Raw genomic sequence first — 8,752 nt, 5'->3', positions numbered from 1 at the left:
TGGTTCTAAAACTTTTAATTGAAGACTTATTTTTATTTAAAAAAGTTTTTTAAACAAATATGAAATATTTTGATGGACTTGTTTGTAAGTTAATGTCTACTTACTAAAATTGCCAAAGTCCCTTTACAATTCATGTCCCAATACACCTAAGCAAGGTCCCTATACCAAAGACAATTCCAGATCATGTAGCACACTTCAATGTCAGGTATCCTATGCACTCTACCTTTCTCTTCTTGCTAGATAATTGTGAACCATCCACTTTTAAACAAGCTGCTTCTGATCCTAAATGGATCAAAGCAATGGAGGAGAAATTCTTGGCACTGAAACAAAATGAAACATGGTCTCTTGTCCCATTTGAATCTCATATGAATGTTTTGGGTTGCAAATGGGTGTTTAAGGTTAAATACAAGTCAAATGGTCAAGTTGAAAGGTATAAGGCAAGGATAATAGCCAAGGGCTTTCTTCAACATGGTGGTCTAGATTACACTGAAACATTTAGTCCAGTGGTAAAGGCAACACCAATAAGAATTATACTTTCTCTTGCTGTGTCCAAATCATGGAAAATCCAGCAACTTGATGTATCCAATGCATTTTTGCATGGTATTTTAGAAGAGACAGTATATATGATGCAGCCTTAAGGATTTATTGATAAGTCAAAACCAACTCATGTGTGTTTACTACACAAAAGTCTCTATGGTTGGAAACAAACACCAAGAGCTCGGTTTCATAGATTTGGGTCATTTCTGTTGACTCTTGGTTTTCAGAGAAGTGTACATGTTCATTCTATGTTCTTCTTATTAGATTCTTCACATACCACTGTTCTACTACTCTATGTAGATGATATTATCCTCACTGGTAGCTCTGCTCAGTTTCTAAGTTCATTGATATCTATTTTCGGCAGAGAATTTGCTATGAAGAATCTAGGTGATTTACACTTCTTTCTTGGTGTCGAGGTAATTGCTGAATCCTCTTCTAAAACATTACTACTTACTCAAAATAAGTACACTCTTGAACTACTTAAGAAGGGTGATATGTTGGATTATAAGTCTTGCTCCACACCTGTCTCCGCTGGTAATAGACTGTCTAAATTTGATGGTGCTGCTGTGTCTGATCCTTCTCTCTACAGAACACTAGTGCGAGAAATTCAATATCTAACTATGACTTGACCTGATATTTCCTTTGCAGTCAACTAGGCAACATAATTCATGCAACCACCCACTGAATCACACTTGCTTCTGCTTAAGAGGATACTTAGATATCTTAGGGGTGCTTTTAATTGTGGTGTTACAATCACACCAGGAGATATTTCTCATTTGGTTGCATATTGTGACTCAGATTGGGCTGGGTGTCCTGACACAAGAAGAAGCACTAATGGATGTATTATCCTAGGGAATTCATTAGTTTCATGGAGTTCAAAGAAGCAACAAATTGTTGCTCGATCCTCAACTGAAGCTGAGTATAAGGCTTTATCTTTTGTAACTGCTGATTTACTTTGGATATCTTATCTCCTTACTGAACTTCATTTCAATCCTTCTACTCCATTTCACCTTTATTGTGATAACATTGGGGCCAAAAATATTGCTTCTAATCTTGTCCACCATGCTCGAACAAAGCACATTGAAGTTGATTTTCATTTTGTTCGTAACCTTGTAGCTGCTGGAAAGCTTGTTATTCGATATATTCCAACTACTGATCAGCCAGCTGATCTCTTTACTAAGGGTCTTGTCATTTCCCCATTTTGTTGCGCTAAGGTCCAAGCTTCTTTCTCTATCGATCCCTCAGCTTGAAGGGGGATGTTAGAGTATATAGTCAGGTGTAATGAAGGTGTAACATTCACAAAGCTCAAGTCAAATGATGGTGCCTATAAAATCCTAACAAACTTTTCTAAAGTTTAGTTAGAAGTTAGTTATGAAAGCAATAGTTGTTAGAATTATGTTTTTGAGTTAGTTATGCTCTAACTCTTTCCTTCTCTAAAAGCTATAAATACTCTATCAATGTAATTGAGAAGATTGATTGAAGTTTAATAAAGTTAGCTTTCTCTATTTCTAACAACCACAAACTAGTTTATCTTTCCTCTAAAGTTATGTATTCGTTTACAAAGTTGTTATATGAGTCCAATGAAGAGTTGTGGTTGCGTTCTTCAATATCAAACTCTTCCATTAATGAAGTTTCTTGACCAAACTCCTCCAATTAACGCACCTTCTTTACTGTTAGTTTCTTCCATCACTATTGTTTCTGGTAGGTGATTGTGAGTTGCTTGTTCGTAGTTGTGGTGGTGATTGTTGGGGTGGTGGGGTTTAGGAATGAAGGAGATAAAATATCTTTTACTCTAAAATAAATATATAATTCTTTTTCAGTTTGATCCTTACCAAATTTTTATTTTAGTCTCTCTATGCTCTGTAAATAACAAAGTCTTAGTTATAGAGAAAGTAAAAAAGTTTTCAACTTTTGGGCTCTGTTAAGAGCCAAATTAGCTCTTTAAAAACTAGCCGCCTCGTCCTTTTTATTGTTTGAAATTCTTAGAGGAGATCATAAGATCCAACCGTCACTGGGCTCAGCTCATGCTTACCGTATGAAATTTAGCTCATTAAATGGCTTTTGTTTTTTTTTAAGAAACTCAATTGACCTGGCTATTATTTCAACAAAAAAAAAATTTGACCTGGCTATTGAGTATGATGATAGAAAGTAAGTACAAGTTGTGCAAGCGAAATTGCCAGTGCTATCTAGGCAGTGGTACTATTAGTACTTTTTTTTTGCTGAAATAGTACTATTAGTACTTGTGATCGAGCCAATGAACTAGGAGTAGAAAATGGCATCAATTTTAATTGTCCCTAAATTGTTAGACTTTTGTTGGAAACATAACCCTCATGATGAACCATAGGATAGTTAGGATCAACAAAACAACCATAAGAGGGAAATTTTGTTTCTAGCTTCCAACTTATTAAGTAATTTCGTATTTTACAATTTGTTGCAAAAGATTTGAGAACGAGCCTTGTCATGCTACTAATTGTCGAGGAGTGTGGAGTGGGAACCATAGGGCAGTAAAGGCGAAATGGCAAGAGGGCCCTTGAAACCATGTTTCCTCTTTTGTGCTATTCGAATGCGGTAAAGTAGGAAGTAAAATGGATAGAACTTGTATCACCGTTGCAAAAACAATGTACTTTATTTCTTAAAAATTAGTATTTCTTTTTTTGCGATTCAATACTTGCTTACCTATAAATTGGTTAGCGGAATTAAAAAATATAGATTCGTAATTTTAAAAATTATTGAAAGAAAAGTATCCCTATCCAAATCAAATGAACGTCACTCTGCACGAGCAGTCGAGTAATCAACATTATTTTTTACTTTCAATAGGAAAATGAAATATCTATTCTCTTCTACGTTTTTTAGGGTCCCTCGGATTAAATGAGATAAGATTATATTAAACAACAATATTGTTATTGATCTTTCGAATGGGTCGACCGACTTTAGGTCAACAAGCAAAGCTGTCCAGACAAGATGGACGTGACTCATGAGTATTTATCTCTCGATACTCGACCAATCACTGTTGGCAAACTCAGCCCGTCAACTTGGGAGGGGTAGTCAATCACGACATTGGTCGACATTCCAAAGTCTTGGGATGTCTGGGGCGTTCAATCACAGACATCTTAAAGTCCGTGAATGTCCAAGGTATTCAATCACAGACATTTCAAAGTCCGCAAATGTCCGGGACATTCACAAATCAATGGATTTTGGTGGATTTGGACTTTCATTGATATTTTGGTGGATTCTAGTTTAATTAATAATAAATAGCAATAATAGTAATTAATATTAATAATAATAATAATAATAATAATAATAATAATAAATAATATTATCACCTGGAATAACATATTTTATAATATTTGAAAGTATCTTGATATTTCAAACTCTGTCTTAGATATCTCAAAAATATGTGATGCGCGGACTAACCCGTCTTGTTTAAACCGATAAGATCCAGTCGATCCAGATTACACCATTACCGTAGTATGTATTATTATATAATGATATATTGTTGATATAAAGTAACATGCCGACAACTGCTTAACCAGTTGGTTGCGCATCTAGTCTAAAAACCCGGAAGTCGCAGGTATGATTCACGGTGGAAATGGAATCTACCATTTATTGTCTTGTGTTGAAAGGTATAAATAAATAAAACTAGGAATGATCTTTCATGCTCCTGAGATGATCTTAAAGGTCTTTATATGGTTTTAAAGCGAAGATGTGATGGTAGTCAATTGATGTATTTAGCCCTTCAACAAAAAAAAAAAAAAAATTTGATGTATTTATCGTAATGTAACCGCACTATGTTAAATATAATGACTCTTAAAGTCCATGTCAAAAATTAAAAAAGATACTAAAGTAATATATTTTATATGATATATTATATAATAATATCATATTAGTTACTAATGTATTTATCATAGTATATTGCACTTTCATTGACATGAAATTCATAAAAGTCTATACAATGTCAATAAAAATTGTCAATGAGAATCTATAAAGATTATACAATGTCACTAGAAATGTCACTAAAATGATATTTTCATGGATTCTCCATTATCAATGAAAATGTACATAGATATGAAGTTCATAAATATCAACTAAAGTCACGATTGACTACATCCTTTTAATGTAGGTCACCCGTCATGAATAGTATTATTGGAGTTTGTCCAAAGAACGTGCATGACTCAGAAACGTACATACTACAAGACACTCCCAATCAGTCTACGAATAATCAATTGTCGTTATTTTAGGGCGTAGATCCACATCTAGATACGCAAATGATACTTTGGATAAGTCGTGATTTATCATGCCAGTTCCACAAAAATTATGTTATAATTAATTCCGCTTACTTTACCAAAACTCAACCAGTATTTATGTGTATATATCATATTTATATTCCCAAGCTTTCCTGAATGTATATGAGTAGTCTGATGTAAAACTCAGAGTACTATTAGGAATAAGTCTTTTGTAGAAGTAAAATAAACACTTTTTCTGAAAAAGTTGACCTAATTTAGGTTTTCATTTCATATTAGAGTCTAAGAGCATCTCCAATGCAAAACTCAAAAGAAATTCTAATTAGCTTACGTGTCAATTTTCAGTTGAGATCCTCTTTCCTATATGGCTAATTTGGATGTCTCTAATTCAAGTCTTTCTTTAATGCCGCACTCTAACAAACTCTAATAGTTACACATACATTTAATAGGAAAAAATAGTCGAGAGAGATACACTTTTTATTGGTCGTAAAATTAAATTTGATAACTTAGACAATTACGACTCTCAAAAGAGATCTCAAAAATAAACTTTCTAATTGAGACATCTTAAAATTAAATGTTTCCACATCATCTTAAGATCTCAATTGAGTTTTGCGTTGGAATTCTAAAATCCTAAGTGCCACTAAAGATTTAAGATTGAGTCTTGCATTAGAGATGCTCCAAATTTTTTTTGGATTCTATTTTAGATCGAGAGCCCATGGCTCCAAAACTGATTTTTTTTTATTGGTCAACAAAATTGAGAAGACACATCAAAATCCAATATGTAGATCATATATTGCTACGCAAAAGTCCATGAAAAATTGCCAATAATGGCCTTTCGTTTTCAATAAATCCACTTTCATAATAAATATAAGAAAGAAGAATGCATCTTCCAATTTTTTGTCAACGAATAAAATCTATTGGTTTTAAAATTAGTATTGTGACATTGAGTAAAGAATTTGGGTAAAAACTTCACCATGTAGTACCTGAAATACACGTCACTCTTTTTTTTATTCTTTTTTCCCCCGAAGACTAATTTTTTTTTTGAGAAATCAACTACGATATATGTTTGTCGTTACAAGACATTAATACATCATGATGATGTGATAAGCACAATAACCACTCAAATTAAACTAATAATGAAAGAGGTCTAAAGTCGGCAAACCTATTACATTATTTATGCCTTTAATAACTCAAATTCAATAATCATAGATTCCACATCATCTGGGTATCAAACGTGGGACCTCTAGGCTTTTGGAGTCTATATCAACACTATCAATCACTAGTGTAACCAATTGTTAACCCCAAAGTCTGGTTACTTTCAGATGGGGGGTTTATGTGGGGTCTAGGGGGTCTATATTCCTCACCCCCTCAACTTTTGTAAATTAGCATATGATATTTAATACTAAAAAAAAGAAAGATAATATATATGCGTTGCTATCGTGACGGAGATGAAGTTGGTTCGAAGCGCAAAATCAAAATCCATACACCCTAATGCGAAGAGTACACTATATTTCCAATCCGAGAAATTATCACAATATAACACAGGGATATGAGAAGTATCTCTCAAAAAAGAAGTATAAATAGTTGTAAAATAAACATTCATGTTATAAAATATGTATCTTCGTTCTAAATCAATTGACAGTCGATTAAGTAGAAAATTCAACCTTCTTATGGGTAGACGCTACTACCGCATAAGAATTGAATTTACTATATTACTAGTACTAGTGCAAATAAATATCAATCCCGTAAAATTTTCTTATCTGTGGGCTTAGAAAATTCACATTTAATATTTTATTTTACTATCCTATTCCAATATAATTTTACGAAATAATTACATCATAGGGCACAGTAGTTATCTATAAAAATTAGATCGCAATTGGGAAATGTCGTTTTTACTTGATGCGATAAACAATAGAATTTTCTATCGCACATCTACATGCAATGTTCAAAATAAATGACAATATTTTCATAATTAATTATGATATTATTTTATTCATGTAGTTTAACATTTGCCTTTATATATGGTGGCCAATACGTGGACAAACGAATTTCTTAGGTGGACAACTATGAATGGGGTGTAAATAACTATAATTTGAGGAGATCAAATTGAAGGACCTAAAACTAAGTACACAATTTTTTCTTCTTCATCTTCACCAACTACAATCATGTTCATATTTGTCATGATTCGCCCTCTTCATCATCATCACCACCAACAACACATCTTCTCCTCTGCCTCTCTTCCTTTTTTTTTTCTTAAGAAAAAACCTAGGATTTCATCACAATTGCCGATCTTAGGAACCTACAAACATCAGAAATTCTGTAAATTAGGATATCCTCCAACTTCTATTTGGGCAATTTAGGGCGTCCTCCAACTTCCATTTGTGCAATCTAGTGCATCTTATGGAAAACTCAAGAAGTTCAGTATTAGATTCTTATAAATTCCATAAACATCAACCACATCTTACTGTACTTCCAATTTCCAAGTATACTTAAAGGGAAACTTTGAGGTTCAGGTACCACTTTATAACTTGGACTTCATTATGGTGGGTCTTCTTCTCGGTCTAGTAAAGCTAGACAGTAATTACAGATGCTTTTACATAACATTCTAGTACTTGTTAGAGATGCTTTTGTGATATCCGAAACATATACGGCTAAGTTTCATCTGCAACTTTAGTCAACAGACAAAGGAGAAGAACTCCTCAGTCGGCGGCATTCACGGGCACAAGAAAACCCTAATTTTTTTATAAACCAAAGAAAGAAGAGAGACAGATGAGATGATGTGTTAACGGATGAAGATGAAGAAGGGGTGAAGAAGAACACGAACATGGTGGTAGTTGTCTGAGAAAATGGTGCTTGCTGGTGGTGGTCGGTGAGTGTATTGTGTTGTCGTTGGAGATAGTGATTAAGAAGAAAAAAGAAATGGATATTTAGTTTTAGGTTTAGATCCTTCAGTTTAGTTGCCACCAAATATATTTATTTACGCCCAATTTTGTTGTCCACGTAAGAAATATGGTTGTCCGTATATTGGCTACCTTATATATTTACATTAAGAGAGAAAATAGACCATAAATAATTGCATATAATTATATCATTAATTAAAAGCATGAGTAGATGTTTATAAAGTACATATCTTTGTTTATCACTCAACAAGTTATAAATTTCTCATTCCTACTCCCATTTGTTTTAGGAAATAATTTAGAAATTACAGAGAGATAAATCTTTAGAAAGATAACAGCAATTTTACATTTTTTTTTTGTTGAACAAGAAATAAAAGAAGAGCAGTATATAAGAAAAACTAGAGAAAGGAGGGCATAGTGCCCCAGGACTTCGACGTCTTTCGGATTCTGGCCCAGTTGGCTAGTTTGTCTGCTTTGTCATTTGCTTTGAGGGGGTGAAGGTGAACTTGATACTTTTGAACTTTGTCTCTTGTCTACGGACCATCTTCATGTGTGTTGGCGATTACCACTGAGTAGTTTTGCTCGGGTTGTTCAGATGATCTATGAGATTTTTGTTGTCACTTTCAATGTGAAGATAATCTATACGTAGTTCCGCTGCCCATGTAATACTCCGTATAATTGCTTTGCCTTCGCATTCTTCTGGATTTCTACCTTTGATCGGTTCGGCTAAGGCATTTATGAATTGACTTCGGGAGTCGTGAGCGATACAACCTATTCCTGCTATTTCTGTGAGTTTCGTGAATGAAGCTTCATTGTTGATTTTGATGTAGGGGTCTTTTGAGGGGCTCCAATCTTCGTTGTTGCGTGTCTGACGTCTGATGTTGTGGTTGGTCTTGATATCTTCCATCTCCTGAATTCTCTGTATGATCTGTTGAGGGTTCGGTTTTTGTTGACAAAAATAGTAGTCCCATTTGCCTTTCCATATGATCCACATTGTTTTGGCATAATGGCTAGTTTATTCAGGCGTCCTATGTTCCTATGTCGCAATCCACTCTTTTATTGATTGAATGCAGTCTG

This window comes from Eschscholzia californica, unplaced genomic scaffold, assembly GCF_041429995.1.
Source record: "Eschscholzia californica isolate CP2 unplaced genomic scaffold, dmEscCali1.0.p SCAF_4, whole genome shotgun sequence".
NCBI classification, from domain to species: Eukaryota; Viridiplantae; Streptophyta; class Magnoliopsida; order Ranunculales; family Papaveraceae; genus Eschscholzia; species Eschscholzia californica.
This window is presented reverse-complemented; position numbering follows the sequence as displayed.